The 10,418-nt window shown below is 32.7% G+C and overlaps 1 non-coding gene across 1 annotated transcript; it reads right to left on the reverse strand.

Moving 5' to 3' along the window:
* Positions 1-2,408: 2,408 nt before the first annotated feature.
* Positions 2,409-2,637, reverse strand: LOC124923225. Its single transcript, XR_007098227.1, has one exon. It is a non-coding gene; the product is annotated as a small nucleolar RNA U3 (small nucleolar RNA).
* Between the last annotated feature and the right edge of the window lie 7,781 nt (positions 2,638-10,418).

Genomic DNA, 10,418 nt, shown 5'->3' on the forward strand with positions numbered 1-10,418 from the left:
ATAGCATAACAACACACTATCATGACCTCCCATTTTAATGAACATGCTTATAATGATAATCAAACTTAGATACTTCATGGTGGTAAGTCCCTTAGTACAAAACCAAATAAGTAGGAAATCATTAACAATTGAAAATGTATTTACATTCTCATAGAACTTGTTTTGAAGAAAGTTTATTTCATTAAAATACAGAAAATAATAATTAAAAAAACAAGAACCAAAATAATGAATAAAAATGCATGACCCAAAAAAAGCATGAAACTCACCCAAAACAAAAGATAAACAGGGTCTTAAATGGATTTCATGGTACTAATGGTCATGTCTTAAATGGATTTCATGTACCAATGGACATAGTCATGGTTGTGGCATGTATATAAACATAAATATATGTGTTTTCAGATATGCCCATTCAAAAGATAATCTCATTGCCGTAAAGATTTGCGATCATTTGAAATAAAGATAGGGAGGAAAACTCATATTCCAAAACAATGGTGGAAAAAAGAATTACTAAACATACTTTGAAAACCAAATCATCGTGATGTTTTGCTTTCATTGTCTACATTTCATTGAACTCTTACACAAGTACAAAAGCATATTGAAAACACGAACGCCCTGAAAAGACAATTAGAAGGCAGTAATATTACGCCACTAATTATAAAAATGTATGTTCAGATCATTCATGAAAGCCCTTCTTTCCAAAAGTAGAAAAAACCATTTTCAATGCTTTTTACTTTCATAGTGCATTTCAAGGAACACCTTGCATTGCAGCCATATCTTTGTAGACAAAAACTTAGGTTATCTGGGCAAGGAGGGATATAAACATTAGGTAACTTCAAGGATTTGTTAGGAATGCAGTTAAATTGAATTAAACAAAATGATCAACACAATCTAAAATCTTATCAACACAAATATTAGACCATAATTTATCCACAAATAATCTATATAAATACTTACCCAAACAAGATTACATTAAAAAGTACAGGACAAGGAAATGAGGTCTGAAGATGACACAGAAATAGAGATATTATCAGGTGTTGGAATTAGTTAATCATGGAAGGAAGATAGTATTTCCAACCATCTTTTCTTTCATATTCTTCTTATAGTTAGTGTCTCCAAATTTTTGAACAAGCTGAAGAAGGTAATCAGCTAGAAACAGAATTCAATATTTTTCTTAAGTGTATAAATTATGTATTTCACCTTCTTCAAGTATTACCTCTTTTGCTAAGAAGGCCTCAAAATTGAAAGGTTTGGGCTCAAGTAGCTAGGCGGTGAAATCGTTAGGACATATTTGAAACAGTAAAAAGAGCATATCTAAAAAAACCTTTTTTTTTTTCAACAAATAGAAAGCACTAGCATATCTGAAACAAACAGCAAGACTACCCCCTAATAACTAATTAACAAGTCATCAACATGAGGTTTTTCTTTCAGTGTCTGTATTTAGTTCAAAATCTTGTGAGACTCTTCTTACACGAAAAGGAAAACATATCTTAAGCATCATGTGAGGAACTCCATCACAAAGGGAAGTTTTATTTGCATAGTAAAATATGTTTCGATCAAAACAATATTCACTCAAATAGAAGGCTTAGATTCCTGTCTTTTTAGATGTCAAAGTATGTATGCAGATAATCTTCAAGTTAAGTCTTGCTTAAAATATGTTTTGAAAAGAAAAAAAGTCAAGAAAACACACATATAGAAAAAGAACAAACAGAAGAAGGAATAGATTCATGTCTTTTAGAATATCAAGAATGCAGACCTATAGAACATATCATGTTCAAGTAAAGTCTTGCTTAAAGAAAAATGAGTCTGACAGGCTTAATCATGCTTTCATTGTGCATTCCATCTAACACTTTGCATGCCTTAATTTAATGAAAATAATCCCAAATCAACCAAACAAGTTCTAAAGAGTTGAGAGGAAAAACTGTGATAGAATAATTCAGGACAAGAAAATGTTGTCTGAAGATGATACAGAAATAAAGAGATATCATCAGGTGTTGGAATTAGTAAGCTATAAAATTATTTCATTAGAATTTGGATTGTAGGGCACATTTATTTCCAAAACAATGGTGGAAAAAAAGTACTAAACATGCTTGGAAAATCAAATCAGTGTGACGTTTTGCTTTCATTGTCTACATTCCGTCGAACTCTTGCACAAGTAAGAAAGCATAATATCAAAAACATGAATTCAAGAACACCCTGAAATGACAAGAAGAAGGCAGTAATATTATGCCAGCAGTTATAAAAATGTATGTTCAGATCATTCATGAAAACACTTCCTTCCAAAAGTAGAAAAAAGTCATTTCCAATGAGGTTTTGCTTTAGAGTGCATTCCATGAAACACCTTGCAGCATATCTAAAAGAAGAACTTACAATATCTAATTTAGCTCTGCATATAGGGAGAAAAAAAGGTGAGCCTGTCAGACAACTGCTAGACCAACCCAGCCAGGGCCAAAGCCCCGACTGAGAACGATCCTCTACAGCAGTGTGACCACAAGCCGAAGAAAGTGGCCAACAGCACCGTTAATCACGCTCTGGTCCAGCAGGAATATCTCATCAACCAGACATAGATTCCTGTCTCCTTAGAAATCAAGGATACAGATGTACGAGCCTATAGAACAGATCCTGTTCAAGTAAGGTCATGACTCCAATTCTCTAGCCTTCTTATTATATAGTGCAGAAACATAGATAATCTAGGCAATGTGGGATATGAACATAAGGTAAGTCAAGGATTTGTTTGGAATATGGTTAAATTTAATTAAATAAAATGATCAACACAATTATTATACCATATATAATTTATCCATGCACAAATATTTACCTTATGTCTATAACTGATTGATGGATCTCACAGAAAGTTCTTCTCAAAACCAAATTAAGAATAATCAATAATGGAATGCTTTGCACATTGAGGGTATCATGCATATCTATATTTGAATAATACCCAACAAGATCTAAAGAGTTGAGTGATATGGTAATAATACAGGACACAAAAATGATCTCTAATGATACAGAAAAAGAGAGATCTTTTATCAGGTGTTGGAACTTGGAAGGAAGGGAAGACAGGATAAGCTTGGTCAAGAATGAATTCGAAGTATACAAACAATAGGTGTTCCCAAATAGACAGTTGAGCAATGCAAACTAAAACTACGACACATCAAACAAACAGGCATGCAAAGACAAAACCCTAACAAAAAAACTAAGCTAAGGGAAGAAATCATGTCTTACAATCCGAGAGAGCTGATGCGAAGAGTGGAATTTCCGTCGTCGGAGAACCTTCTATCTGCCGATTATGGTCCGCCAGCCGCTCAAACTACTCGACGCTACTTTAAACGGTCATTCGACGGAAGAGAACCATTTCGTAACTGGTGCATCTGATCGACAATTGCTGCGACAAAATGAGAAAATCCGTAGAAAGCAATCAACGAGGAGATGAAGATGTGCATTTGAAGGTGAAATTTGACGAAATAACCCTCATAAGATAAAAGGTTTATTTTCAAACTTAGCATAGGCCAAATAAAATTTTCAAATATAACATTTTGCCTATGTCAAAAGACTCTTTTGCACTCAAATTAAAAAAATCAACCTTTTAGTTTCTTTTCTTCCCTCCCTCTCATCTTTTCATATTTCCAAACCGTCTTCCCTCATCCCAAGTTTCTTCCTCTTCCAAACACCCGACGACGACGACCACGATCCTCCCCCAAACACCACCTCTCCTCCGACGACTAACCGAGCCCACGACGACTAACCGAGCCCCCGACGACGATCCAAGAAGAACGAACGACTATCCAAGGCATCGAACGACTAGAACGAACTAAGGTTGCATATCAACTAGAACGAACGACTATCCGAGGCATCGAACTCCCGAGGCATTGAAGGTGAGTTTTTTCCGTTTTCTATCGTTTACCTTCAATGCATGCTAAAATCGAACTATGGTTTAGGGTTTTAGTCATCTTAGTGTTTAGGTTTAGGTTTAGGTTTTGGGCTGACTAAATCGTTTTGGGTTTGAAATGGATCTGTCGAAGGCTGTTGCAGGTTGTCGAAGGCTGTCGTAGGCGAATATGCATTTGTCGCATGCGAATGCGCATCTGTCGCAGGCGACAGATGCGCATTCGTCTGCGACAGATGCGCATTCGTCTGCGACAGATGCGCATTCGTCTGCGACAGATGCATTTTTCGCCAGATTTATTTTTCGTCTGCGACCTTTTGGTTACTTGGTTGTTTGTACAAACAATGTTAGTTTGCTTTCTGACATTGTGATTTTTTATCAGATAACTCAGCACAAGTGGGCATGACCCTTTATGCAGTATGTTGATATTGAAGGTCTTGGGTTGGATGACTACTATGAGTTAATGTACTTTTTTCTTTTCTGGTTTACATTTCTTTTGATTTTAATGTTGGAAAGTGTGTATAGGTTATTGACAGACCTATGTACTTCAGTACTATAAAGAATCAAATGGAGGCCAATGATGGAACTGGTTATAAGAATGTCCGTGACATTTTTGCTGATATGAGGCTAGTGTTCGACAATGCAATGCAGTATAACGATGAAAAGAGTGATGTTCATTTGATGGCGAAGACTTTGTCAGAAAAATAAAGATATTTTTACAATTGTTTAGAACATTCAAAGTAAGTGTTACAATAAATGATACATGGTGATAATTTAAATAATGATGAGAATGATTAAATCTTAGTACCCAGCTCCAATTGATTGTTTTCAAATAACACTCATTTTATGTACAAAACATCAATAATATAAATATTTTGATTAATGATTATTAGATTGGACATGATTATTATATTGGACAGTAAATTATTAATTACAAATATCATGACATGTCTGATTGGTTTAAATGAAACTTAATTTCTCAACACATATATCAACAATTAAACATCATTTCTAGTAATCTGATTTCAATAGAAATGATTATGACAAAAAAAATCGCAACAACAAACACCACCACTTAGTGATGAAAATAAAACCCTTCTAATTCACAAACATATCAATCAATCAAAATATCATTCTTTGGATTCAAATTTAGAATTGTTCCTCTTTTACTTAACATTTAAATCAAACTCACCCTCTCCATCACGCCAATCGTTTTTCCCATTATAAGTCTCTTCGTCGTTCAGAAAATACTCTGAAGGTTCTCTCTGATCATCCCTTTGTGCATTCACCTCTCCACACCCATTGTTATTATTACCCATTTCATTCGGGCTCCCTCCATCCTCAACGCCCATTCTGTGTGCCCACTCAATGTTATTATTACACATTTCATTCGGACTCCATCCTCAACGCCTATTCTGTGTGCCTCAAAAGCATTCAAACGTACAGGCTAGTGAAGTTATGCTCATTCATTGATTATAAACATCAAAATAACACGTGCATAGACCAATAAGCAAAACATAAAATGAAGATTGAGAGATACATATCGCAAACGTCGTAGACGATTGCGCATCTGTCGCAGACGAATGCGCATTTGTCGCAGACGAATGTGATTTATAATGTTTATTAATATATTGACTTAATTGTTGTACTACATATGCAATATCTGGCCTAGTGAAATTCAAATATAGTAAACAACCAATTAATCTTCTATACTTTTCAACATCACAAAGAGTATCATATTCACTAGTTCTTGAACCAATTTAGTATCTCTAGCCATAGGGATAGATGATGGTTTAGCAGCAATCAAGGACATATCAGAAACAATGTCAAGAATATATTTTCGCTGGTTAACATAAATTCCATCATCAATTTGTATAATTTCAAGACCTAAGAAAAACATAGCTTTACCCAAATTTTTAATAGGAAATTTGGTATTAATCATATTTTTTTATTTCATCAATTTGCTCAATTGAATTTCCTGGTAATAGGATATCATCAACATAAATAAGCAAGCAAACAATATTAAATCCATCATTTTTATGAATAAACAATGGTCATTCTCAGATTTTTTAAAACCACTATCAATAAGGATGTTACAAATTTGAAAATTCCATTGTCTAGACAATTGTTTCAAGCCATATATGCTTTTGTTTAATTTACACACTTGTTTTGGTAGTGTACCTTTTAAACTTTCTGGAACTTTCATATATAAATCTTCTTCAACTAAGTAATGCAAGAAAGCATTATTTACATCTATTTGATGTAAATGCCATTTCTTAGCAGCTGTTAAAGCAAGAAGTAGTCGAATAGTCTAATTTTTAGCTACATGAGCATATACCTCATGAAAATCAATTCCATCTTTTTAGTTATACCCCTTTGCAACTAGTCTGGATTTACATTTATCAATACTTCCATCAACATTTAATTTTGTTTTAAAAATCCATCTATAACCTATTGTTTTCTTTCCTTTAGGAAGTTCTGTTATAACCAAAGTATTATTTTTATGAAGAGCAGTAAGTTCATCATTAATAGATTTAATCCAATCCGGATTTAAAATTGTCTGTTTGTATGAAGTTGGTTCAACAAACTGATCAATGTTGTCCAAGAATTCAATATATTCTTCATTGTTGCAAATTGATACAAATGGAAATGATGGTGGTAAATAACTTTGTTTTTTATTTATATTTGTCTCAACTTGACTTACAACATAATCCTCCATCCAAACAGGTTGTTTTATAAATCTTGAACTTTTTCGAGACACATATTTTATTTCATCTTGCATCGAGGGTTCTGAACCTTCTAGTTATCGTGAGAACAGGTGAATGATTAACTTCATGTTCATCTTGAGAAGAAGAAGTTATCCCTTCACTTGTATTCAATTCAGGTTCAGAATTAGAATTCAAATTTTGATGTTCTGAAATTTCAGTTTGAACATTTTCAAAATCATTATCATAATCTAAATTATCTAATTCTGTTTCAAAAAATATGGAAAATCAGAAGATTTGTTTTCTTGTAGAATTTCTTTGTTTTGGATAATTTTATTAGAAAATGGAAAAATATCTTCATGAAAAATAACATCTCTTGAAATGCTAACATTTTCTGTTTCAATATCATAAACTGTATATCCTTTTTTGTTTAAAGGATATCCAATGAAAACACATTTATTGGATCTTTTTGAAAACTTTGATTTGTTTGGATAAACATTTAACATAATAACACAAACAACCAAAAACTTTAAAATAATTATAATCTAGTTTCTTCCCCGATAACATTTCAATTGGAGTTTTCCATTTAAAATGTTAGTGGGAATTTTATTTATTAGATGAGTTGCAGTCAATAATGAATAAGGCCAGAATTTAGAATCTAAATTAGAATCAATCATTAATGACCTTGCAACTTGAAGTAAATGCTTGTGTTTCTCTCTACAACACCATTTTGTTGAGGTAAGTAAACACAAGTTGTTTGATGAATAATTCCTAAGAAATTAAACATTTCAGAACATTTTTCATTTAAAAACTCAGTTCCATTGTCCGATCTAATTATTTTAACAGTTTTTTCATATTGAATTTTAACTAACATAAAAAAATTATGAAGTTTTTCAAACACAAAGACTTTACTTGTCATAAAAAAAATCCCAAGTACATCGAGAGTAATCATCAACAATAGTAAGCATGAAAAGTGTGTTAAGGATTGATTCCTCTCGATATGGACCCCAAATGTCAATATGAATAAGGTCAAAAATCTTTGATGTTTTAGAAACGCTTTGAACAAAAGGAACTCTTTGAATTTTAGCAGCATGACATGTTGAACAATGAACAATTTTATTCATAACAGTAGGAAATACAATTTTTAGAACATTTAAAACAGGATGTCCTAATCGTTTGTGTAAAAGAAATGAATCAGAAACAACATTTAAAAAAAATGAACGACAGATTTATGATTTTTATTAAAAATTGGACTGTCTTCAATGAAGTACAGATTCCTCATTCTCTTTCCCCGATTTACTTTGAACCTTGTCTTAAGGTCCTGGAAATAACAATCAGATTTTGAGAAAATACAGTTCATTTGGTTATCCTTTGTATGTTTTGAAACTGCAATTAAACAATATCTAAAAGATGGTGCATATAATACATCTTTTAGTTTCAAACAATCAAGAAGTTTAACAGTCCCTATTTAAGTTATGTTCCTACTTGATCCATCAGCTAAGTACATAATTCTAGGTTCAGCAAGTTGTCTTATATATGAAAATGCATTCTTATTATTGCATATATGACAAGATGCTCCTGAATCAATAAGCCACATATTTGATATGTTTGTTTGTTCATTAATGTTGAAATCATATTCAAATGAATTAAGAATATAGTTAGGAAACTTACCTGTAGATGAAGAAGATCCATTTGCCTTGTTCTTGACATCTCTCATGTTCTTCAATAACTGTTTATACATCTTGTATTCATCAATGGAAAGTTACTGGAAATCATCTTTGTCTGCAGTGGCATGAACAGAAGTTGATGGTCTTTTCTTGATCACATTATCTTTTGGTTGTTTCCACCATTCTGGATATCCAATCAACTTAAAGCAGTCATCCTTCATATGACCTTTGCCTCCACAGTGTGTGCAACTTGCACTCTTATTATTGTTTGAAGGATGATAAACTCTTTCACCTTCTTCTTTTATCACCATTACAGATTCTTGAAAAAGCCTCTTCTATCTGGTCCTCTTTTCGACATTCTGAAGCATTGTAAATGATTTATAAACGTTTGGCCATGGATCTTGCATGAGTATTTGATCTTTGACATACTCGTATTTATCATCAAGCCTCATCAGAAATTAAAGAAGCTTAAGTTCTTCATCATCTTGAAGCATTTCTGCTTGAAGAAAGCATCCATCACAATTAACTCGAATTCCTTTACATCTGCATCTTCTTAGAGTTTTTAACCCTATCATCTCATTCCACAGTAATCTCACCTTTGAATAGTATTCTTCTAAGTCAAGGTCACCTTGTTGGACGAAGCTAATATCCTTTTGAAAGTTGTACCTTCTCGGACCATTGTTGCATACATATCTAGACTTGATCTCAAGCCACAGATCACGACTGGTTTTCTTGGATTGAAATCTTCTTCCAATTCTTGTCTCTATCGTATTCATAATCCAGACCCTAACTAAGGCATCAACAATACCCCATTGGTTTGCATCTTCTTGATCTTTTGGTTCTGTATATGAACCATCAATAAAACCTATCTTAATTTTCGCTTGAAGAGCTAGCCTAATACTTAGACTCCATCCGAAATAAGTTTCTCTTCCAGTAAGAATGGTTGATGTAATATTTAGGCATGGATGATCAGCTGGATGTATAAGAAGAGGATCATTGTTGTATTTCCTTTTTGTAATTGTTTAGTTAGGGTTCTAGTTTGGATTCTGGGTGTTAGGGTTAGGGATTTTAGTCATAGTTGGTGTATGAGTTGGAATCGAAACTCTATTTGACTCTAAAACCATCGGCCTAAGAGTAGTATACATTTCTGCTGGAATTTCAGGAAGTTGAGGTTCAGAACTTACATTGTTATCTGAAGATCGAGAAGTCATGTATTACTTTGATAGAATCGGTAGATAGTCTTCTTCTTCACCTAGATCTGCTCTGATACCATGAACAAATCGATCGGAGATCGATTTGATAAAATCTGTAGCTGGAGATTGAGAGTGAAAGAGATTACAAGAAAGTGAAAATAACCCGATTAAGGGATTTCTCATTATTCAGTCATTATTTATATTGTCTCAATTACAAAATGAGTATTAAACTATTATCTATAGTCTAAATAAGTCCTTAGACTTATATTCGTTATAATGTTGGAATGAAAGTTAATTAATCTAACTAATCAATACCAAAATAACTAATGCAGTTAATTAACTGCCTTAAAATATTTTACAATTAATTAAGTCCCTAACAAATTTACTCAAATCATTACAACTTTGTTAAATAATATTTAGAAATAAAATAACTTATTATTTTATTTCTTCAATTTTTTAACAAGTCAAATTTATCATGGAAATTTCTTTTTCTTTATCTCGTTTATTCGGATGATTGATGCTATAATTTGTGAATTTCTGCTCATATTTTCGAGTATTTTAAAATATACTGGTTATGAGTTTGAAAGAAATAAGGTGAGACACATTCCAGGTTTAATGCGTAATCTGATTTCTGTTATACAACTTGATGAAGAAGTTCATAATTTCAGTTATGGAAATGGTGAGTGGAAGGTGACTTAAGGAGCAATAGTTGATACTCGAAGTCACAAAACTAGAACGTTATACACGACTTTAACTTGTAGAGAAACAGTTGCTACAGTAGTTGATGACTCAAAAAACAGTGAGCTGTGACATTGTAGGTTGGACCATATGAGGGAAAAAAGGATGAAAATTCTTTTGAGGAATGAACAGATTCTAGAATTGAAGTCTGTTGAACATCAGTTATACGAAAACTGTAATATTGGAAAACAGAAACGGGTGAATTTCTTAAAGATTGAGAATGAGCTCAAGA

This window comes from Impatiens glandulifera, chromosome 1 (assembly GCF_907164915.1).
Source record: "Impatiens glandulifera chromosome 1, dImpGla2.1, whole genome shotgun sequence".
In the NCBI taxonomy this organism is placed as follows: domain Eukaryota; kingdom Viridiplantae; phylum Streptophyta; class Magnoliopsida; order Ericales; family Balsaminaceae; genus Impatiens; species Impatiens glandulifera.